This window comes from Syngnathoides biaculeatus, chromosome 3 (assembly GCF_019802595.1).
Source record: "Syngnathoides biaculeatus isolate LvHL_M chromosome 3, ASM1980259v1, whole genome shotgun sequence".
Classification (NCBI taxonomy): domain Eukaryota; kingdom Metazoa; phylum Chordata; class Actinopteri; order Syngnathiformes; family Syngnathidae; genus Syngnathoides; species Syngnathoides biaculeatus.
Window position 1 is genome coordinate 18,293,615 of NC_084642.1, and position 24,196 is coordinate 18,317,810.

At 41.5% G+C, this 24,196-nt stretch overlaps 1 long non-coding RNA gene across 11 annotated transcripts; it reads right to left on the reverse strand.

Moving 5' to 3' along the window:
* Window positions 1-11,189: 11,189 nt before the first annotated feature.
* LOC133498366 (uncharacterized) lies at window positions 11,190-22,555 on the reverse strand. Of its 11 annotated transcripts, none has more exons than XR_009794286.1 (5): window positions 22,476-22,554; window positions 20,115-21,556; window positions 17,692-17,733; window positions 17,528-17,596; window positions 11,190-17,397 (listed from the first exon to the last, which is right to left on the reverse strand). It is a non-coding gene; the product is annotated as an uncharacterized LOC133498366 (long non-coding RNA). The 11 variants fall into 11 exon arrangements; XR_009794284.1 differs by adding an exon at window positions 21,593-21,770 and having other exon boundaries at window positions 11,190-17,733; window positions 20,115-20,436; window positions 21,432-21,511; window positions 22,476-22,553; XR_009794279.1 differs by having other exon boundaries at window positions 11,190-17,733; window positions 20,115-20,436; window positions 21,432-21,556; window positions 22,489-22,555.
* Window positions 22,556-24,196: the final 1,641 nt, after the last annotated feature.

Sequence of the window (24,196 nt, forward strand, 5' to 3'; positions counted from 1 at the left end):
CCGCGAAAAGACAGCTTGGCTTTTTATCCCCAATCCCCCTCACCCCATTTTCCCCCTGCACTTTAATTATTATTTTCTGCTCTTGACGACTTCCAATACTTACACACCACATGTTTTCTCATTACACATGTTTTTACGGGCGACCCCAAAACTTTTTCGGTTGCCCCTCGCCTCCCACAAATGCTTTGCCAGGACACGACCCATCAGTGGCCCTGAAAAAGCAACAAGAGGTTTTTTTTTTCACGGCTCAGCAGAGAATAAAAGCACTACTGGCCATTATCCCCAAGGTGAAAGATGCTACAGCTATTTTGTACTTTGAAACAAATAAGAACCGACTGCTTTACAGGTTACATGTAAGTTACAGTGAACGCCCATTTTTGCACTAATTTTGAGAGAGAGCCTAATCTCAGTTAAATTATGAAAAAGTCACATATTCAGTCATTTTTGTGCTCAGGCCACAGCCTTGTCTAAAAAGTATTTTGGTGCCATGTTGTAGCATCTATAGCCAATTAAAAAACGAAATTAATATGCTGCGTAACTTGCACTATCTCCCCAGGGTAAATTTAGCTCCTCTTACTGTACAAAGCTGTTCTTTCTTTTTGACATCTGTGACTTCAACATATTTGCTTCACACCCATTACTGTATTATTTCCTTTTTCAGACACGGCCCAAATGTGAATGAGGGAGTTCTTCAATAATTTTGTGACTGTCACTATTTAAGATAGGAGATAAAGGACAGGGAGAAGTGGCAGCTGGACATAACCATAATGTATTTCAGCAGATTTTGTCCAGGACACGTCATTTCATTTTGTTGCAAGGCAAAGTTTTTGGAACACAATAATTAATCCTCCAATGGTCGAGATTTACGCCTTGGTAAATTCTGTGTAGTGGTTTTCTGAGCAACAGGTTGAACTTGAAAACTTAACAGATGAAGAACAAGAAGGGTTGCCATGAACACATTCAAAGTATTAATGACTACAATATAGTATTGGAATTATAACTAAAAATGAAACTTTTCCGAAAGCAATAAATACAGAAATAAATAAAAGGGATTAAAATGGTTTTATTCAGCCATTTTTACCCTGTCGCTTACCAAAACAACAGCATCTATGACATAAACAAGTTTGGAGTCTTACCGCAGGCTGTGGATGAGTTGATTACACATTACCATATTTAGTCTTTAACGATTTGACGTCCCTCGCACCATAATGTTTGTGTTCCGAGAGGAGCTACTCTACTTTTTAAATATTCTATATTATTTTAATTATTCTATTCAATCTGACTACTGCCATTTTTACCATGAAATTCATTTCTATTTTGCTTTTTATTTCATTTCTATTTTTTATCCAGCAAAGATGAATACATATTTAAAAACGTTTTTACCAATAAAAAACACAGACCTGTGAACCCCGCTTGTTCCCTATTGAACTTTCTCTCACACTTTGTGGTGCCTCTGTCACGTCCTTTAGTTTTACGCTGTCTGGGTGATGAATTCAGAGTTTTCTACGAAATAGAAAGCACACAGTAATGGAGGTCATGCACCGGATGAACATCTCCGCCAGAGTTGTCAAACTGACACTTTGTCACTGCTGTTCGGCGCCTGATGCTCACGTGAAAAAAAAGTTCTGGATGACACACCGTCATTAAAGAGCGGACAAAAATTTCCACCTCGATACGAAACCTTTCGGACTGTTACAAGTGCATCTTCAGTTCTCCGGCCAACATGACTAATTGGACGGGAAGTAAATGGTTTTTGGACCATATACGGGAACTTCGATTTACAGCATTGAGTTGTGGTTCCAAACAGGAACTGAAGTGATAGCTGCTGGACCCGCCGACCTCCCTTACTCACTTCACTACACGATGTCGCCACAAGCCAAGTGAGTCTTGCAGTTATGTGACACTGCTCAGTTTTTAAGAACCCACACAAGAAAATTGGTGGTTATTCACAATTGGCCATTTCACAATGGCTTTCATTATTCTACCGTACAGTATCATAAAGTTTCACTGGCAACAAGAAGAACTCGGAAGCCTAGCAAATAAAGGAACAGGAGAGTCGACATGAAGACAGTAGGACAAATGCTGCTTACTGCAGTGTATGCTCCGTGGGACACTTATTATAAATTTAAAAATAACATTGGATCACTATTGATGGTTTAACATTACAACTACAGTAAATTTGGAAAAGGGTACCAAGGTAAAAAAAAAAAAAGTTTCCTATCCTGTCAAGATTGGCAGCAACTATTTCTGCCAGTTCACAGACGCAAGTACTCACACATAGAACATGAGTGAACAACTGAGCCCATTTTAACGGTTGCTAACCAAAACTGCAGCTTCTACTGATGAAGTGTGGAGCTTTCTTGCATGTTGTAGATAAGATTGTTGTGCATTATCCCGTCTTTAACAATTTCATTACAGCAGGTTTTGTCATGCCCCCGTGCTCCTGTAAGTTTTTTTGTTTTGTTTTCTTGCTTTTTCGGTTTCCTTTTACCTGGCTGACTGCTGGTGGGTGGGGTCTCCTGTTGCACACCTGATGGCAATGATGATCAGTCGGTCATTTCGGTGCAACAGAAGGAGAGCGCCGGAATATTCCATAGTATTGCTGTCTTCCATTCTCCTGCTTCCAATCGCGTGTGTATTTGAATGCTGGCTAATGTAGAGTACTACTCGTTGTAGTGCTTTTCGTGTCTGTCCCAAGACCTAAGTCACTCCTAATTTGTTGCGGGCTAGAGTCCCTTTGGTTTTCATCTTTCCCATTGGCGTCATCCTTCTTCTGTGGCTCCGTCCATCTGTTTGATGTAGAACAGGATTATTGGTCCTTGTCTCACACTGGCTTTTTTTTTTTTTAAATCAGCGTTCCCTGTGATTTGTACTTTTACTGGTTCTGTTCGTGTATCACCCGCATTTATTCCCCTTCCTCCTCGTATGTTATAACTCTACTCGTGTTAATAAATCTAGTGTGCGGTACCCAGCCACGTATCTTATTCTCTTGACGTTACCTAACAGGATTGTTTTCTCCCGGCCCATTACGTAACTAGTAAAGGGGATAAAGAAGCATGTGCAAATTGCAAAGTAGCCAAGTGAAAAAAATTATTTTCAAAGATCATAACGGCTTTCTTTTAAGATGTCGGGACACTGGACCAACCTACAAGTTGGTGGCAAAGCACTATCTTTATCTAAATGAAGTTCCATAATTTTCTTTAAGATTGTTCTGTGGCACCAAGATTCCGCATGATGGCACTAAAATGGTAATTTGATGAAAGAGCAGAATAACAGCAAATAGGTGAGCCTTCAGCTAACGGAGGATTGGTTACACACAAAAAAGAAAATGCCGACACCGAACCTCAAATATGCTGGGGTTCACTGAATTCACATTTTCTGCACTTTTAAAGTAGCCATGCTCTGCCTTCTCCTCAGGAGCTTAAGACCACATGGCTGGCTTTGTGGAGCGCCTGTGGCTGTCATTGCACGTGTTTAGTTTCACCACTCGTTTCCGACAGCTTACCAGCGCTCGTTCTCAGGCCAGACGCTCCGTGACATGCACTTATCCCGGGCATCGCTTCAGTGCCAAGTTAAACAACCGCCCCCTCCCTGTATCTTAACATTTTTTTTGTGTGTACAAATTCAACCATCATTTCAAATTGTCCGTTGTGACATTTTCAGCACACACTTTTCGTTTATTTTATTCCTACGTGTACAGACAGCCACAGTGCATTTTTAGCCCGCCACAGCTGTCTATCCTAATGCGGCAGCCATATGTGGCACCGTGACCTCCTTCGTAAACAGAACTGTCTGATTCAACCGTTTGGGTCATAACATAGGGAAGGGCGGTGGGGTTGGGGGGCTTAGATCTTGAATGGAAGTCATGTTGGATCTGTTCCCCCCCTCTGAGGTAAAAGACGGGCAGCACTTGAAACTGCTGCATTGGATGGAGGGTCCAGCTCATTCTTGTTTCAGACTCCCGTCCGTCTGTTCGCCAGAAGGCCTACGGAATCCACTTGAGAGCGTTCCCTGCCCTTAAAACTGTCAAGGCAACACGTGACGTGCTGTGCCTTCAAGCATGGCCAAATCCAGGGTGTCCCAGAAAAATGTACTCGCTCTTTGACTACTCATTACCCATATACAGTAGCCTTTGTTTTTGTTTCATATTCGAAAAACTCGAAATTATGGCAAATTAACTTTTGAAGATAGAAGTGCTACTAGAGTTACGAAAAAACATCACAGAATTGCAACAACAATTTAGAAGGCTGTTTCCCAGGAATCTACCAACCGTCAACACCAGACAGTCAATATCACAGAGTTTGTGATATTGAAAAATCAGATGAGGTTTCAGGACGACGCTAAAATCCAAAATAGTCTTTACGAGTTAACTTAATTTGTCCTTCACTATACTGTTGACAGTACATGTCTGTTAGATGATAAGAGTCCATTTTTATTTTTTGCTGTTCTTTAACAATTACCTGAAATTCCCAAAAGGTGTTTGATTCATGAACATTTCCAAGGGAGTCCATTTCTATGGCTTTCTGTGTCTCTGCCTTTCCTCCCTGTATATCGGATTCAACCTGTTGATGACACTGACTCAAAACCATTGACCACTTCTTTCTGAGAACATCCTGTTAAAAGCTACTGTCGATGAGTTATTAGGTATCATCTAAGTCTCATGATATCAACATCTCAACTGTATGGTGAAGAGAATGTTTAAATATCAACTCTAACTGAACGAGGAAATGTATTAGTCCATTTGTGGAACAAATTAATCTTTGAAGTCAAGCTACAATTTTATATAAGGATAGTCTGCTAAAGAGTAAGTACATTTTTTTGGAGCCCATCTGTATATTGATACTACAAGGCCAAACCACCCACCCGTCAGTCTTTTGGGCTTAGCTTTACGATGCAGATGATTTGCAAGGTGGAACAATTAAGCTATTCCATTTCTCTCTCAAACAGAGTCCGCAATTGATGTGGGTGGGCCGCAGTGTCTGTCACAAAGACCCTTCCCATGCTTTTCTGGCTGCAGGTATCAGGTGTGATGAGCATTTTTAATTACACATGTATATACCAAAGGACTTTTTGGCGGGTGGTCTCTCTAGCCAACGGGTGTCTCTGTCTATGGCCACTCATCCGGGTCAATGATCTGGACAATGGCGGTCCAGGGGGGAGGGCTAACCTCCCCCAAACGCCAAGCCGCTTCCATGCATTTCATGGAATCACATCAGATCAAAAGCAATAAGCTAATTACAAGTCAGCGTGGTTGGCAGTAAATAGCGAATCAGCGTAATTGATTTAATCCTCTCAGCGTTTGAGTGAAAAATGTATCAATGCCGAGGCCAAAAAGACCTTTTCTTCTTCTTCCCAGCAATGGTGATAATTAGACTAAATAAACGATCTATTCAGGCAACTTGAACTCAAGTGACACCAACACAAGTGGTGGGCAATACTGATTTGATGCTGGATACATCAACAAATTGCAGAATTGTAATGATTTTTTTTTCTTTTATTACCTAAAACTGATGATGTGCAATACAACTAGTTAGTATCGATCTGACAACAAGTAAATAAAGAAGGAAATATTGTCGATAGAATAGTTATTTTTATAACTAAGGTGAATGCATCATCAAATTGTTGAATTCCCTCTTCTTCTTCTTTTCCTTTCGGCTTGTCCCGTTAGGGGTCGCCACAGCGTGTCATCTTTTGCCATCTTAGCCTATCTCCTGCATCTTCCTCTCTAACCCCAACTGCCCTCATGTCTTCCCTCACCACATCCATAAACCTTCTCTTTGGTCTTCCTCTCGCTCTTTTGCCTGGGAGCTCCATCCTCAGCATCCTTCTACCAATATACTCACTCTCTCGCCTCTGAACATGTCCAAACCATCGAAGTCTGCTCTCTCGAATCTTGTCTCCAAAACATCCAACTTTGGCTGTCCCTCTATTGAGCTCATTTCTAATCCTATCCAACCTGGTCACTCCGAGCGAGAACCTCAACATCTTCATTTCTGCCACCTCCAGTTCTGCTTCCTGTTGTTTCTTCAGTGCCACCGTCTCTAATCCGTACATCATGGCCGCCCTCACCACTGTTTTGTAAACTTTGCCCTTCATCCTAGCAGACACTCTTCTGTCACATAACACACCAGACACCTTTCGCCAGCTGTTCCAACCTGCTTGGACCCGTTTCTTCACTTCCTGACCACACTCTCCATTGCTCTGTATTGTTGACCCCAAGTATTTGAAGTCGTCCACCCTCGCTATCTCTTCTCCCTGTAGCCTCACTCTTCCCCCTCTACTTTTCTCATTCACGCACATATATTCTGTTTTACTTCGGCTAATCTTCATTCCTCTCCTTTCCAGTGCATGTCTCCATCTTTCCAATTGTTCCTCTGCATGCTCCCTGCTTTCACTGCATATGACGATATCATCTGCGAACATCATGGTCCAAGGGGATTCCAGTCTAACCTCATCTGTCAGCCTATCCATTACCACTGCAAATAGGAAGGGGCTCAGAGCTGATCCCTGATGCAGTCCCACCTCCACCTTAAATTCCTCTGTCACACCTAAGGCACACCTCACCATTGTTCTGCTACCATCATACATGTCCTGTACTATTTTAACATACTTCTCTGCCACACCAGACTTACGCATGCAGTACCACAGTTCCTCTCTTGGTACTCTGTCATAGGCTTTCTCTAGATCCACAAAGACACAATGTAGCTCCTTCTGACCTTCTCTGTACTTTTCCACGAGCATCCTCAAGGCAAATAATGCATCTGTGGTACTCTTTCTAGGCATGAAACCATACTGTTGCTCGCAGATACTTACTTCTGTCCTGAGTCTAGCCTCCACTACTCTTTCCCATAACTTCATTGTGTGGCTCATCAACTTTATTCCTTTATAGTTCCCACAGCTCTGAACATCCCCTTTGTTCTTAAAAATGGGAACTAGAACACTTTTCCTCCATTCTTCAGGCATCTTTTCGCCCGCTAGTATTCTGTTGAATAAGTTGGTCAAAAACTCCACAGCCATCTCTCCAAATTGCTTCCATACCTCTACCGGTATGTCATCAGGACCAACTGCCTTCCCATTTTTCATCCTTTGTAGTGCCTTTCTGACTTCCCCCTTAGTAATCATTTCCACTTCCTGGTCCTTCACTCTTGCCTCTTCAACTCTTCCTTCTCTCTCATTTTCTTCATTCATCAACTTCTCAAAGTATTCTTTCCATCTATTTAGTACACTACCGGCACCAGTCAACACATTTCCATCTCTATCCTTAATCACCCTTACCTGCTGCACATCCTTCCCATCTCTATCCCTCTGTCTGGCCAACCTGTAGAGATCCTTTTCTCCTTCTTCCGTGTCCAACCTGGTGTACATGTCTTCATATGCCTCTTGTTTAGCCTTTGCCACCTCTACCTTTGCCCTACGTCGCATCTCGATGTACTCCTTTCGCCTCTCCTCAGTCCTCTCAGTATCCCACTTCTTCTTCGCTAATCTCTTTCCTTGTATGACTCCCTGTATTTTGGGGTTCCACCACCAAGTCTCCTTCTCCCCTTTCCTACCAGATGACACACCAAGTACTCTCCTGCCTGTCTCTCTGATCATCTTGGCTGTTGTCGTCCAGTCTTCCAGGAGCTTCGGTTGTCCATCGAGAGCCTGTCTCACCTCTTTCCGGAAGGCCGCACAACATTCTTCCTTTCTCAGCTTCCACCACATGGTTCTCTGCTCTACCTTTGTCTTCTTAATCTTCCTACCCACCACCAGAATCATCCTACATACTACCATCCTATGCTGTCGAGCTACACTCTCCCCTACCACTACTTTACAGTCAGTAACCTCCTTCAGATTACATCGTCTGCACAAAATATAATCTACCTGCGTGGTTCTACCTCCGCTCTTGTAGGTCACTATATGTTCCTCCCTCTTCTGGAAATAAGTGTTCACTACAGCCATCTCCATCCTTTTTGCAAAGTCCACCACCATCTGCCCTTCAAAGTTCCTTTCATGGATGCCGTACTTACCCATCACTTCTTCATCGCCCCTGTTTCCTTTACCAATATGTCCATTACAATCTGCACCAATCACAACTCTCTCGCTGTCTGGGATGCTCAGAACTACTTCATCTAGTTCCTTCCAGAATTTCTCTTTCAACTCTCGGTCACATCCTACCTGTGGTGCATAGCCGCTAACCACATTATACATAACACCCTCAATTTCAAATTTTAGTCTCATCACTCGATCTGATACTCTTTTCACCTCCAAGACATTCTTAGCCAGCTCTTCCTTTAAAATAACCCCTACTCCATTTCTCTTCCCATCTACTCCGTGGTAGAATAATTTAAACCCTGCTCCCAAACTTCTAGCCTTACTACCTTTCCACCTGCTCTCTTGGATGCACAGAATATCAACCTTTCTCCTAATCATCATGTCAACCAACTCCTGTGCTTTTCCTGTCATAGTCCCAACATTCAAAGTCCCTACACTCAGTTGTAGGCTCTGTGCATTCCTTTTTTTCTTCTGACGCTGGATCCGGTTTCCTCCTCTTCTTTGTCTTCGACCCACAGTAGCTGAATTTCCACCGATGCCCTGCAGGTTAGCAGTGCCGGGGGCGGGCGTTGTTAACCCGGGCCACGACCGATCCGGTATGGGATTCTTTAGATGAACGCTCATATTTGTTTGGCACAGTTTTTACGCCGGATGCCCTTCCTGACGCAACCCTCTGCATTTATCCGGGCTTGGGACCGGCCTACAGATTGCACTGGTTTGTGCCCCCATAGGGCTGCATTAAATTGTTGAATTCCCAATGCACTTATTGGATACCCCCCCACCTTCCGAATAATTAATTAGTGAGAAGTCAGCATAGAATTCTGTAATGTTGGCCAGTAGAGGTTTGTGAAACAACATTTAGTATCGATCCAGTATTGCTGATCGCGATGGCACTACTTTTATGCAATTAATGCAATGGACCTTCAGGACTGGCAAGCTTAAGCTCCGCCGCCCTGAGCTACATTTGCCATGTCCCACAAGTTTCCAAAATGGTGACTAAACAGAACAGGTTTGAAGTGGATTCTCTATCGCGTATTCCAGATAATATTGCGGTATGTTTTTTTGCCAAATGTGTCAGACTTGTCTAAGAGAGTTCTACAGAAAGGTGTCAACTATTTCACGCAAGGATATGTACACGGAATTAAGATTTTGGACGGAGCAGGACGAAATGTCAGAGTTACAGCGAAATGTTGGCGATCGATGGAAAAAAAAAAAAAGGTTGATGCCTCACAAACTTCATATTGAAATCCAACTGGATAAAATAGTGGAATTGTACTACACATGTAAAGCAAGGTGAGTACTTTTTACTTGGAAAGATCATGAGTAATATCATTGTAGTCTTTATAAGTGAGTTAGGTTCGATTTTATACAAGTGTATTTAAACAATACTGATTAACTCAGTCAGTACCATAGTCACCAGATGAAAAAGTTTGACTTGGCTCATAATCGAACCCAGTGCTCTGTCTTAAAAGTCTGATGTGATACAAATGGGCAAATAGACATTTCTCTTGAATGACATGGCGTATTTACGTATCACGAACCCAACTCTTCGGCATAAAACATTACACACTTCATTCAGCAGATCAGTGATACAGTAACAAAGTCAAAGTTGTTATCCTGCAATGTATAAAACACTGATAATAATTCAATCAAACTGGGAGGAGATACTTCTCCCTCACTTACCTTCGAACATATAGCGTTGTGTTTGTTGATATTGTTCACATTTAGTTGTACGTGCGGTCTTCCGCAAGCCTTAATCCATGGTAGACACTTCGTCAACTGTGTTTTAGGCTTTGGAAAATGAATCAACTGGGCCCCTTGTAACCAAGCAGGATATCTTTCATCAGAATTGCATGTTCCTCAAGTCCATCTGAGGACTATTTTCTTCATAACATGGACTTTTCTGCATTGCTTGTGGGACAATATGCCGAGAGTGGCATGTCAACCCAGGGGTTAAAACAATGCGGCTATCTGATTGCCTATTATTCTACAAGTGATTGACAGGTTGGAAAGGTCCATTGGATGCATAAAATCGCTGAATCGTAATTAGTATTTATTTTTTAACTACCCGAAGATACTGGTTTGCGATAAAGCGAAACCTGGCATCTAAATAAGAAGATAACCAAATAAATACAGGGCCAATAACACCAAAACCAATACAGACACGTTTTAACAATCAAGGTGGATCCATCTTGAAATTGCTGAATCTGAATTAATTTTCATGACCCATAAATATTTTTCCACTGGCCAGATTATTTTGTAGTTAATAAAATCTGATGTTGGCTACTTAGTGGTTTGCTTTATTGCAGGATCTGGTGTCAGTCTAAAAACAAGTGAATAAAGGGCTTGTATTTCTGATACCAATGGCAATACAAATACTTTTTGATGTTGAGGGTGTCTTAATTATTAAATGGTTAAATCAGAATTAATTTTATGACCTTTGGCTATTAATTAGTTGATTCACATTACAGAACGTGGCTAAAGATAAATATACAATATTATAAAATTCTAAAAAGAACGCAGAATAGAAGTTTTTGTTAAAATTTCTCCCCTAAAGACCATTACATGATTTTTGTTTTTTTTTCCATTACCTGCTACTCTGTAGCCAGATAAAATCCCATGTAGAATATTTGTTCAGGAAATACGAAACAGACACAAAACCAAATATTGCTCTCACAACACCTTTTTCTTTACATATCTTTGAAAAGATCATCACATTTTGACACCATTCTCTGCCCACATTAGACGATGTGGAAAAAAAATAAAGTCTTCAAAGGCTCCTTCAAGTCGAAATGGCTGACTTCCTGTTAAATTTTAGACTCTGGTCTGTGAGATTTTTTTGTGCTTCCCGTTGTGATAGACATATTTTATATATTGATGGGTTTAACTGGTGTCTGGGGATGATTTTTTTTTTTTTTTCAAAACTTTCCAGAGGGGTTGCGACCGAGAGAGTTTTGGAGACTTATGTTCAGAATGTTGACTGAAAATGGATCTGGACACATTTAGACATACTTGTTTGCCCAGCAAAGACATTTCAGTGTGTTTCTTTCATCATTTATTGCAGGGAAGCGCTCTCCGTGTGCTTTAATATGCGTCTTAAAAGCAAAAAAAAAATGCTTTTCATCAACGTTTGATTTATTTATGACGCTGTGAGAAAAGTATTTTAGAGCAAAGTCGTGTTATCGTCGAGGAAGCCACACATACTCACACGTTTTCCACCTGAGGACATGCGCTTTAATGACAGTTTCAGGTGGCGCCGGCGGAGCACCGATACACACTCCATGTTCATGACACATGCAATATCAAAGCATAGGCGGAGGGCCTGGGGGATGGGATCCATATGGAACTCGTGGCCTGTACGATAAGGTTAGGATTCCACATGTTTGTTACCACATCATTTGAAACATTTCACGCTGAATCACTGATTTGTTTGCATTTTGAAACCATTTTTTCAATCAGGAAATGGAGGCTCTATTCTGGTTGAACTCTCACTGTAATGAAACTTACTAAGTGTGCAGTAGATTTTTCAAATAATATTCTTAGCTGTCATGAAAGTGTAAAAAAATAACCGCTTGGTATGAAAAGGTCAATCTTTCGTACAGCGCCGTGGAAAAGTATTAGTGACCTTCTCAAATTTGGATATTTTTGCATAGTTTCTCCACTTTAATGTTTAGGACAATCAAACAAATGTGTTTTTAAATGATTTCATTTATTACGGGAAAAAAGATGCCTGTGTGTGAAAAAGTAGACTTCAACTGGGAGTTAAAAAAAAAACCAAAACCAAAACCAAAGTCAGTACAGGTGCTAGTGAATGCTTGTGGTTAAATAAGTTTAAATTTGTTGGAACGAGGTAAAACCATCAATAAGATTTTTTAATGGTCGCTATATCGCAGGTTTTCACAGAATCTAAGTAGGTCTGGAACCCCTGAGGTTAATGGGGATTCACTTTTACAAGAAATTGTGTCATCACCCTAAAAATGAATGATGTATGGTAACCATTCAAGCATTCTTAACTGGAATAAAACTCTCAAAATAGGCAGTATGTAGTAAATCCTGGCCCCGCCTGTGTGGAGTTTGCATGTTCTCCCCGTCCCTGCGTCGGTTTTCTCCGGGCACTCCAGTTTCCTCCCGCATCCCAAAAACATGCATTCATTGGACAATCTAATTTGCCCTGCTTGCAACAGTTGTCTGTCTTCATGTGCCCTGCGATTAGCTGGCAACCAGTTCAGGGTGTACCCCGCCTCCTTCCCAAAGACAGCTGGGATACGGTCCAGCGCTCCTGCAAACCTCGTGAGGATAAGCAGCTCAGAAAATGGATGAATGGATGATATTAGTTGCTCTAGGCTAGGAAGGCAGAATCCACCACGATCTGGAATCGTTCATCCAAGTTCTAATGGAGGTTCTGGAGATAGTTTATGAGACTGACAGACTGGCTGTAATATTATTTGTCTTATCAGTTTCACTGCTCGTATTAGAATGTGGTGTTCTTTGAAACTGTGGTCAGTGTAACAGAAAACTAATTCAATGTTTTACTGCCATGCAAGAACATGAAAAGGATGAAGAGTCAGCAAATATGTAATACCTCAATGATTTGCCTTTGCTCTCATCTAATTCCCAAATCCTGCAGGACACACCTTGACAACTGATGGGGGATATTTCTGACGTTTGAAGGCAAAACGTGCCGAAAGCGAATCAAATTGTCCTTTGTGCTTCGTCTTTTTGGCCCCGGCTGAGCGGAGTGGCAGCCCTCCCGCCGAACTTTCATGTGTCAAACAATGCTCTTATCCAGGCTGGCTTTCTGGGAGGTTGTCGGAGATGTGGCCCGATAGTGAACTAAGAGGAGCCTGTGTCATTGATACATCGCTCGATTGCAGTGCAACGAAGCCACCTAGAGGATGACTGGGGACTTTATCTAGCCAGCTCTGCGCTTTCACACTTGACCTGCTTAAATAGCCCTAAAATTATCGCATAAAAACATATCATCTTAGAATTCCTCCCACGTCATCTGGTTCTGATTAATGTGTTTTTTACAACGTGAAATTAAAATGTGGTGGAGACGTGACCTGTGCATGTCCGAGAGGAGCTGTTACTCTGTTCTTTCCTTAACTCTTTCCATGTGATTGACTCCAAGTGTATTGTAGAATAGAATCGAAAAGCCTGTATTAGTCCAGTTTCACTGCAGCATATGTGGATCGTAGCAAAACACTAGAATATCAAAACCCCCTAAATATACGTGTATAGATTTAATTTTCAAGGATGACTTTGAAGAGACGTTTTGGTGGTTTTACTCTTGACGGACATACCTAACAAAGTTAATGTTGCTATGTGGAACTTAGAATTAGGCTTCCACATGAGTCGTCAAACTTCACTACTAGGCTCTGCCCAAACATGTTGACAAAAACTAAAAGTCTGTCTAGTATACATTGTGCCCTTGCCGATTCACGGTTCACCCTTCGTAGCCCCGCATATTTGCGGATTTGGGTCTCCAAGACATTGTGCACACTTAAACGCACAGGTTACACTGTTAGCTTATATGCTAACACATGTTTTAGCATGTATGTAAGATACCGGAAGATGGCGCTCACATGGCAGAGAGGATTATGATGGAATGATGGATGCGTTTTACATCTGTAAGAAGAAGAAGCTTACATTGCCCCATGAACTACTCATGTCGGCAGGTCACTACTGACGATGTTGTGTTGTCTCACGGTGTCACATCGAAACTAAAATTATCACACCACAGCAAACAGAGTGGCATAACTAGCAAATAATAAAACAAATGAAATAATGACTGATCGTGAAATAATTCACAAAACATGCACTTTAAATGCTTTTTACTTCCTCCCAGCTTGGTTTGCGGGACTAAGGAAGTCCTTAGTGTTTTGGGTAGAAATCTCCAAGATCAGTTTATTTTTTAAAACAGCTAAGGTGACTCTAAAATGGCTACTTCAAACCAAATTGGCTCACATCCTGTCACCTTTTGGTCAGCCATCAAAGCTCAGTACCAAACTTTGCCCACACACATAACCCAAAACAAAAATTATTTGGAATTCAGCCTCGACCATCTTTTGTAGTGTAATTACAGTAGTTCGAGTGTGGAGGCAATCATACAAAAATCTCTGCAAGAAGCCTTGTTTTGGAAATGGGCATAATGGTCCTAAGATGGTCGTTTTAACTTCCCGTATCCTCTCAGTTTTTGTGGGTCTTCTTATGATGGTTTTGGGGGTTGCTAAATTTGGGGTGCAACAAAAAATTCCTCAGCCCTAGTTGCTATTTGTAAATGAACAAAGTGACCCAAAGCATAATCGGGCCCTGAATGGGAGGTGCCTTAATCAAAATGGGTGGTCGTCACTCAACTGCTAAACGTGGATGTGTGACGTTGGCGGCCTGATATGCATACATCTCACAGAAATGATTTTGCCTGAGCTCTTGAGGGATGAACGGCGCTTCTGTCTGCTAAAAAAGACTTCTTCGATGATCCGCGGGGTGGCAGCTGCCTAATGCGACCATTCCGGCGATTCAACACATGACTCCATTATGGCCGCCGAGCCGTGAGAAGAACGAGGGTGGAGGGTGGCGGAGGGGAATGCTTTTGGAGCGCTCTCTCTAAATGGAATCTTTAATTTCACAGGCCTCCTGATATGCCATTTGTGTAACAGAAAAGAGGAATCAAGGCTTTTTGAAAGCACATTAAGCAGAAAGCAATTAACCCGCACACACAGTAGTTAATTTTTGTATTAATAATTCCAACAGCTGGCACTGTACCGCTTCCTCGTTCTTTATCTCCACTCCAGCTGTTGCGAGGACATTAAAGAGTCTGCAATAAGGTCTGCAATAAAGTGGTTCCGTATAGAGATACCTCGCCGAAGGGTGGAAGCCCACGGGGAAGCGGATTTACATACGGACTGTCGTTTTCAATAACCCGCCGGTCCATCTTTTCTTCAGTCAGCGTTTTAAAGGCCTTTCTTCTCCTTCTGCAGTGTACATTTCAAAGACATCTATTGACATCCTCGACAGATGTGCTGCTCCAAGGAACACTTGTCATGCTGTCAATTGGCTCCTAAAGTCAAGGCCCTGGAACATTTGATTATACACATTCAACGCCACGAGCAGCCTCCATGAAAGAAGAAAAAGGCCAGGAGGCAGGCAGATAAGGCCAAATCAAAATCAATAAAATGTAATTAAATGATGGTGGCACAGTGCAGAGCGTTGGTTAGCACAGCTGCCTCACATTTCTGAGGTTATGGGTTCGAATCTGGGCTGCGGCCTTCCTGTGTGGAGTTTGAATGATCTCCTCATACTTGCGTGGTTTTTCCACAGCACTCCAACCTCCTCCAAAATAAAAAAAAAAACAAAACAAAACGATGCTTATCTCCATGTATGCTATGATTGGCTTGCCACTGGTCCACCGTGTACACCGCCTCTCGCTCAAACACTACCCTGGTGAGGATAAGCGGTTTAGAAAATGCACAAATGGAGAATTAAGTGACTTAATTTGTCAGTTTCTCATGACTTATTATTTTTAGGATATTACATATCATATGAGTGGAACCTTAAAGGGTTGAACTTTTAGAAAAAAAAAATCCCCTTTTGGTCAAACCGTTGCCATCATGAAAACCATTAGGATGGTGGCACAGTAATACAGACAGATTAGCATAGCTGCCTCACAGTTTTGAGGACCCGTGTTCAAATCTGACATCTGTTCTGTGTGAAGTTTGCATGTTCTCCCCGTGCCTGTGCAGGTTTTCTCCGGGTACTCTGGTCTCCTCCCATATCCGAAAAACATGCATGGTTGATTAATTGAAGACTCTAAACTCTACATTAGATATAAAAAAGAAAAAAAAAAAAGGGCAACACTTACACAATAAGAGCCGTAGTTTTGGACCACTTGGGGGGGGGGGACAAAAATATTAAATGTGCTTTAAAAATGTAGTATTTTTGTATATTAATCAGTTTTGCAACACAGGTTGTGAAATAGTAAATGGTTTAAATCATAGCAGAGTTTGAAGATAGTCACTGTCCAAAGCAATACAGAAAAATGTTTTGAGCCTGCAAAGTTTAACTAGAACGGCATTTAACTTGTGTACTTGCTTCCAAAACAGCTGACACTGTAGACCAGTTGTTAGTTTGTGGATAGAAATAATTAGCATCCAGGGTCCTTCATTTTGCCCAAAGGTTAACGTTAGATGTGTCCTCAAAATTTTAACAACATGACATTCTATTTAATTGGCTGTTAGCGGCCAAAGCAAACATCCCTATATAATTGTGAGCACTCCGAGCAGAATGTAGCTTCAAGGTGAAATCGGCAGTCATCTTACAAACGGGATTGCTTGTAAATGTTGTCGAAGATGTCGCAAGCGATCGTTTCGAGGTGACCGTCACAGTTGGGAGACGACTGGCTCATGTGTGAATTCTAGCCCTAGCCCAGAATCAGCTGGGATAGGCTTCCTGTGTGGATGAGCGGTACAGAAACTAAATTAATGGAAGCTACGAGATTGGCTTTTATTTCTGTTGTGGAACTCCTCAAATTGATTTTTTTTTAGCTTGGCCCAACTATCGTCCAAACAAACATGTCAACATTGCTTAGAGCCACATCTGTCCGAAAATCTTGATCTTAAATCAGTGTAACCCGTGACAAGTGCCTACTTGCTTTGGCGTCATGACCTAAAGCATGCCTTATGCGTGATGCGCCACAAGCTGCGACACATTGGAGTCACAAATTAGACTAAGAAAGAAAAAAAGAAAAAGCATGCTCAGCACTGGAAATTGTCACCACGCGTACGTCATCGTATCGGAAGGGAGTGACGCAGAGGATTTATGCGGGATGCTGTAATTGAATATAATTGAGCAAGTGCTTGACACTTGATAAGGATTTACAGCACCACCACTCAGCCTATGATCATTCTTTCCTCTTGGCTGATGACCGATTTTGGTTTTCTGCACGTGGAGCTTTGGCTAATTATAACAATACGGCTTGATCTGTCTTTGAAGCCATCACTTCATCTGGTGACTAACCTAACCGAGGTTTGCCACAAAGGAAAAGTGCACTGTGGCCATTTTTTTCCTCTTTGCACCATTAGAGACCGACATTATGAGACTGCAATTAGAGCAATAAATGTCTTAATTTATAGCAACGCTCTGTTTGTCATTGGGCTTGGCTACCGCTTTGTTGCGTAAGCATGTGTGGCGTAATTACCAGTACAGTTAGAGGAGATTTACAATGGTGGGTGATGATGATGAGGAGCGTGTAGGAGGATGAGGCTGGGAGGGTTGGTGGGTGGATGAAGCCATCCAGATGTGTGGGAATACGGGGGGCCACAACCAGGGCAGCGTGGTTTCACTTAAAACTCAGCAGGAGAAGAGCTGTGAGGTCGAGGCACCACGTACAGTGTGATCAAATATTTCAACGTGCATGTCATGCATTTGTTGCAGAAATACTACTTTTCATTGTGGCTGCTTGAATGAAGCATATGCTCAAGACACAAATACTTACTAGTGACAATGAATTATATGTTGCTCGCTGTGGCCCACTGCATACACTCATTGGTCAAATTAAGTATACCTGGACAATGTAATAAAACCAGATACAAGAGCTGCAGCAATACACTGGCAACGTTACCTGGTCTGCGATTGGCTGGCGACCAGTCAGTGGCGTACCCCAAAATCACTTGAAGTCAGCTGGGATAAGGTACAGCACAGCTGCAAGACCAATGATGACGAGCGGTTTAGAAAATTGACAGATGGATGGAAGTTACCTCGTCTTACATTGCTACCTGTAGCACAGTAGCAGAATGTATCACACTCTCACTAGCTGCAAAATTGATATACAGTACCTACAAAATCTGTTCAATTCTCAGTACAAGAGCAGCAGCAATATACTGGTGACAAGTTACGTTGTCTGTGATTGGCTGGTGACTGGTATAGGGTGTACCCTGCCTAATGCCCGATGACAGCTGGGATAGGCTCCAGCACTCCTGCGACCTTTGTAAGGATAAGTGGTTCAGAAAATGGATGAATGGATGAATGTTCCAAAAAAAGTTAAAAACAGAAAAGACGGAGGCAGTGATGTAAAAAAAAATCTGAGCTTTTGCGGCTGGTTATGAAATCTAACGCAAATGTGTTATCATGGAAATTGTGAGTAGTTCAGGGTGTACCTTGCCTCCTGCCCGCAGTGAGCTGGGATAGGCTCTAGCATACCTGCGACCCTCGTGAGGAAAATGGGGTAGACAATGGACTAATGGATGAATGAAAATTTCCATTGGCAACTTTTAAGTTAATTCCATATTTTCCCAGAGCAATGCAATTGATTACAATTACGTACATACTGTAAATAAATTATAAAACTTAGCAAATTCTACTTTGCTTTCCCTGGTACAATAGCACATTGCATAGATCCAAGTCACCTAATATGATCAAACGCAAGAGCTTTCATAAATGACAGCCATTGTCGGACAGAGCAGCCTGCCTTACCCAACTAAAAAAAAAACTTCCTTTAGTGCGCCTGAGTTTTTGTTAAGCAGAAGTAGTCACATTGTATCTCCCATCCCAGGGCCTCACAACAGAGCTCGTGAGGTGTTACTTCCTCCGCCTCCTCCGTTTGCAGTGCATTGCAGCCATGCCAGAGGCATGGAAGGTATTAGGGCCCAGATATGAGCCTTAACTCAAGTCAACGTCTTTGCCCAGCTGCTTGACATGAAAGCCAGACGTCATATCAAACGCAAAGCTGCACATTTATTAGCCTACTTCCTCTGCCAGAGCGCGGACACGCAGCAGCAGACGGGATCGTGGAGAAAAATGGAGTACTGCATATACTGTATACTATTTTTCAGTGTATCTCACCTATTGGTACAAAAGTCAGGCTTAACAGAGCGCTGCAGTCAAAAGGAGACTGGTGTATGTTCATAACCCAACACTCATTTCATTCATGTCATTTCTATTCGCGTATGGTCAAATGTTACTATGATATGGCAATTTTACTCAAATTGAGACTGAGGATGCCATTATAAAATCCCACTTGTTAACCTCTATCCATACATCCATTTTCTCAAATGCTTATCTTCACAAGGGTCGTGAGAGTGCTGGAGCCTATCCCAAAGGCAGGGTACCACCTGAACTGGTTGCCAGCCAAAATCAGACCAGGTAACTTGTCGCCACTAAATTGCTGCAGCTCTTGTAACGAGAACTGAGTAGTAATACTAGTAATTATGCAGTTGTACCATATTTTTTTTGCTGGTGAAACTCTTTTTGTACTATTATGCCCGGACATGAAAAAGTTTGCCTCACTAATAACATGTAGTTGTCCTACTGGCATGCCAAAGTTGTCTTACTTGTATGCCGAAATGTCATCCAATGATGGGATGCAGCATTGGGGAAAAAATAAACATTACTAGTAAGACAGTTCTACTAGTACCCCCTTGTCATTCTACTCAGGTGTTAAATCAGTTCAATTTCTCATCTATACGATGCAGTTACATAAATGACCAAAATTAGTCAGCCTTAGGATGGTGAAAACTGACGCAAGAAAGTAACCCAGTACTACCTCTTAGACCAACTGTGTACCAATACCTAGGGGTGTTTGTGTAACACGGCATCGGATTAAGAATGTTACTGCCACACATGAATTCGTAATATATCGTGCGCACACGTAATTATCATTCCTAGACAAGTATAGATAATTTAGTCTAAGTAACTGCTTCTGTAGACAGAGTTGTCAGTTCATATCCATATAGCAAAACAAGCATTTTGCTTGTGCCAAGCATGCGTCTGGAAGGCCTTCTGGCGTAAAAACGGTGCCAAACAAATATGAGCGTACATCTGAGACGTCCCGCTGTGGCGACCCCTAATGGGACAAGCCGAAAGAAAGAATTTGTTTGGCGTGTGCGCCAAGGTAGCAATTTCCAGGTTACTTCAGAGAACTAAAAACAAAAATGAATTGGCATTGGCTGTTCTTGAAAAACGAAATGCAAATTATGCTGATAGTACAATTTTTGAGCTTGGGTCACATATTTTACTTCCTGTTGAAGGAAAATCCAGTTATGTGTGTGTTACATAGTTTGTAAAAATTATCTATGTACTATTACATAATATAGGCGGCACGGTGGATCAGCTGGTAAAACGTTGGCCTCACACTTCTGAGGTCCCGGGTTCAATACTGGCCCCGCCTGTGTGAAGTTTGCATGTTCTCCCCATGCCTGCGTGGGTTTTCTCCAGGCACTCCGGTTTCCTCCTACATCTCAAAAACATGTAACATTAATTGGACACTCTAAATTGCCTCTAGGTGTGATTGTGAGTGCGATTGGTTGTTTGTCTCGATGTGCCCTGCGATTGACTGGCAACCAGTTCAGGGTGTACCCCGCCTGCTGCCCGTTGACAGCTGGGTTAGGTTCCAGCACTCCTCGCGATCTTCGTGAGCATAAGCGTAAAAGAAAATGGATTGATGGATATTACATTTTACTGCGTGTATGATCGAAGAAAAATTACAGTGGAAGTGTGGATGCTACTGCATTGTACCCCAGTGTCTTGGGTTTGATGTAGTGACCGATTTTCTGGCTACCCTCAGTTTCCTGTTGTATAAATTTTTGTAGTGCCATTGTATATTATATTGTTCGACAATACTGTGTAACCTTTATTTAACAGAGTAATAGCGCAGGGAGGTGGTCTGTTACAGTCGATTTTTGGTTATATTGAAGCACTCTTTTGTGGTTCATATAAAATGCAGTCATATTACTGTACAGTGCATAAATCTTTTGTACTTTTTTTAATGGGCTAAAATGTTCAGTACTGAAGAAAGTTGTTGTAATTAAACATATTAAAAGAGCTTGAATATATTTGAAAAGTTTTAAATATCATCCAAAGTTGGAATGCCCGTGTGCCTGGTGATGACGATCAGTTATTGCAGTGGCAAGTTGATGCTTGACAAAAAGATGGTGACTTTACCAAAAGTAACATCTCCCAGACTGCAGTAAGGCTCCAGAGAGATCTTCTAGAGTAAAAAAAAAAAAAAAAAAAAAAAACACTGCCATCATGCCATGCTGTGCTCTCTGCGACAATAGAAATAACTCATGCCATCATGGCTGCCATATGAATGCATTGCCTGGAGAACTTGAATGAATGAATGGTGAATGTCAACATGGCCTCAACATAGGCACGGCACTGTGAATGTAGATAAAATGGTAGATAACTGCACCCTGTTTACCATGCGTGACCCAGAAATATGTGCGTTCTAGTCTCTGCCCATACTGTGCCACGAAGCAACATTGGCAAATTCTGGAACTAACACTGGTTTAAGTAACAAGTGGAAACTATTTTTGGACACATTGACTGTCCAAACAGCCCATAGATCCATTAAACTGGGCTCGTTAAATTGAGTTTACACTGTACTGTACATCTGAGGATACATGGCTAGAAATGCCAGCACTGTCGTCCACAATCTCAGCTTGGCTGCAGCGCTCCATTCGCTTGCCACCTTCAGTATCCTCTGGAAGAAATTTGATGCGTTGTAGGAATGTGTGTGGATGCACAGCTAGAAGGGAGAAAAATGTTCGATGTCAATGCTTACAGTCCGAGATTCCACAATCTCCACTTTGGTGCAGTGCCCTTTTGGGTGCTGGGTTTGACATTTAAAAAGAGTCAATAGACCAAGTAGACAGCATGCAGTGGAAAAAGACTACGTGTTCTCCAACTTTCTGTGATCACTTGCAGTGTATCAATGGCGGTTTTACTGCGCAGGGTCACTGCTGTAGAGTTCAGGGGAAAAAAAAACAAAACAAAAAAAAACTCCTTTGATTTTTCCATTTCAAAGTGTGGTATCATACAAATATGTTGGGCACACAGTCACACACACACATTTGTACATGCGGCTCTCATCACAGAGGAGAGTGGAACGTATCCTTAATAACTTGCAGGCGTCTCACTTTTTGTCTCGTGCGGTTTACATGGGGCTGTAAATTGAAGGTAGATCCTTCTTTTGTGTGCTGTAGAAGACAGGTTTAAATGGGCCTAATTTCACTGAAAAGCACCACTCGTTAAACTGTGCCAATTCGAGCCTGCACATATTTTTTTTCCTCCTAGTCACCAGGACATCTGGCAGCCATTCTGGGTCGAGTGCCAATAAGAGTGGCTCTCGAATTTTTAACAAAGAGCACATGACCAACAAAAACGGAAAGCTTTTGCTGTTCGTTTCAACATTGTATTCCCCTCCAGACTTCCTTTTGCAGTGACATTCTCTGCTGAGAAACTGATCCTTATTATATTATATGTCAGGGATTGAAAAGCCATGAAACGCAGCCACCCTTAAATCCACCGCGGCCGTCACGAAGAGTGTGGGTCCGCGAGCTGTACAGAGCCCAACATGCAATACGACAAACAAATAAAACCTAATTGGAACTGTTATAAAAATGCCACAAATGCTCAATATTTATCAATCCATCCATTTTGTTTACCGCTCATCCTCACTTGGGTTTCGGGCAGGCTGGAGTTTCTTCCTGTTATCTTCGGGCGACAGGCGGGGTACACTCTCAGCTGGCCGCACATAGATACATACAACACATAGAAACATACAACCATTCAGTACACTCACACTTTTCCATGACCTTAAAGAAGTCGCATACTCTAAAATAATAAATGGATGTATGTATGTAATGGATGGAAATAATAAATAACATATAAATGTATGTTTACATATTTCCTTTATTTTTAAAATTTTAAGTCTAAATTCATTACAATTATTTGAAATGTACCAAAATGTTATAATTAAGTACAATGAAATAAATGATAGCAAAATGTATTATAGTTACAGTAAACATACAGTATATCTTGCAAATTTTTTTACTGAAATACAAGTCAAGAACTTTTTTTTTTACCGTAAATACATAAAAGTCTCTACTTAAATGAAATATCCACATATGACACATTTGAATCTACAAATATTTATAAAGTGGCACACTGATTAGTGAGTTTCCTCCCAAATTCCAAACATGTTTGATTAATTCATTCATTCGTTTCTTTTTTTTTTTTTTTTCCTCACTATGGTTGCAAGGATTCCGGATAATGTTGGGCGCGAGGAGGGGTACCCCTTCAACTGGTTGCCAGCCAATGGTCAATGAATTGAAAACTCTAAATTGTCTTCACATTTAAATGTGAGTATGAATGATTGTTTTGTTTTTTTTTTTTTTTTGTAAATGTGCCTTGGAATATGCTGGCGACCAGTGTATGGTGTACCTCGGATCTCCCCTAAAGTCACAAGAGGATGTACAGTGGAAGAATGGATGGAAATAAATAACACCAGAAATGTGAAGGAAAGTGGGCTGTAATTATATAGATGGTTCCCTAATTTAGTAATGATTCACAATTATTATTGTTATTGCTGGCAAAATGCTGTGATAATACATTATTGTATTCTAAATCATGCCAACCTATCTCACATCACTTGAAGACGGTATTCCATAACAGAACAGTTCATTGTTATTTGTTCCAGAAGTCATGGAAAAACAATGCTGTAAAGATATCAAGACGTTTCCAGTTTTTCTGTGGAAAGAGCTGTTTGTGGTTTGGACTATTGCAATGTATATATAATGTGTGTGTATGTGTGTTTATAGTGTTATAATGCCCTGTAAAAACGTGCCTTTTGGCTTATTTTGCCCCATTTTACAGGGTTCAAAGTGCACTGTTAAAAGCATAAGTTTAGTCGTGCTTAAAATGGGTAAATCTGGGGTATTTTGGATTTAATGTGTGAGACTTTTGAGGGAGAACAGAATAACATTTCCAAAACCTCCTTTTTGAGTTCTTATTGAATATAAACTGTCAACATATTTGGCAATTGCATCGCTGCATTTTGAGGCCAAAAAATGGCTCTGGAGCTCCTCTGTAAAGAAGTGATGAATCAATGAGAAATTTCATGTAATTCACTTGCGTGCAATATGTGCACAGAAATCGCTCTCATAACCCCCAAAATAACCCAAATCGAGTTAACCATTGGCGCTGTAATGTAATCTTTAGTGTTTCATTGCCAAGTTAATCACTGGGTACATCCCCCTGTGAACGTCAGCGTACGTCAGAAGGTATCACTTTTCATGAGGAAAGTGCAACATTGTAACCTGGAATTATGCAATGTTATGGCTATAAAAGCATCGGCTGTTCTTGATAAGCATCTGATTCGTGAAAA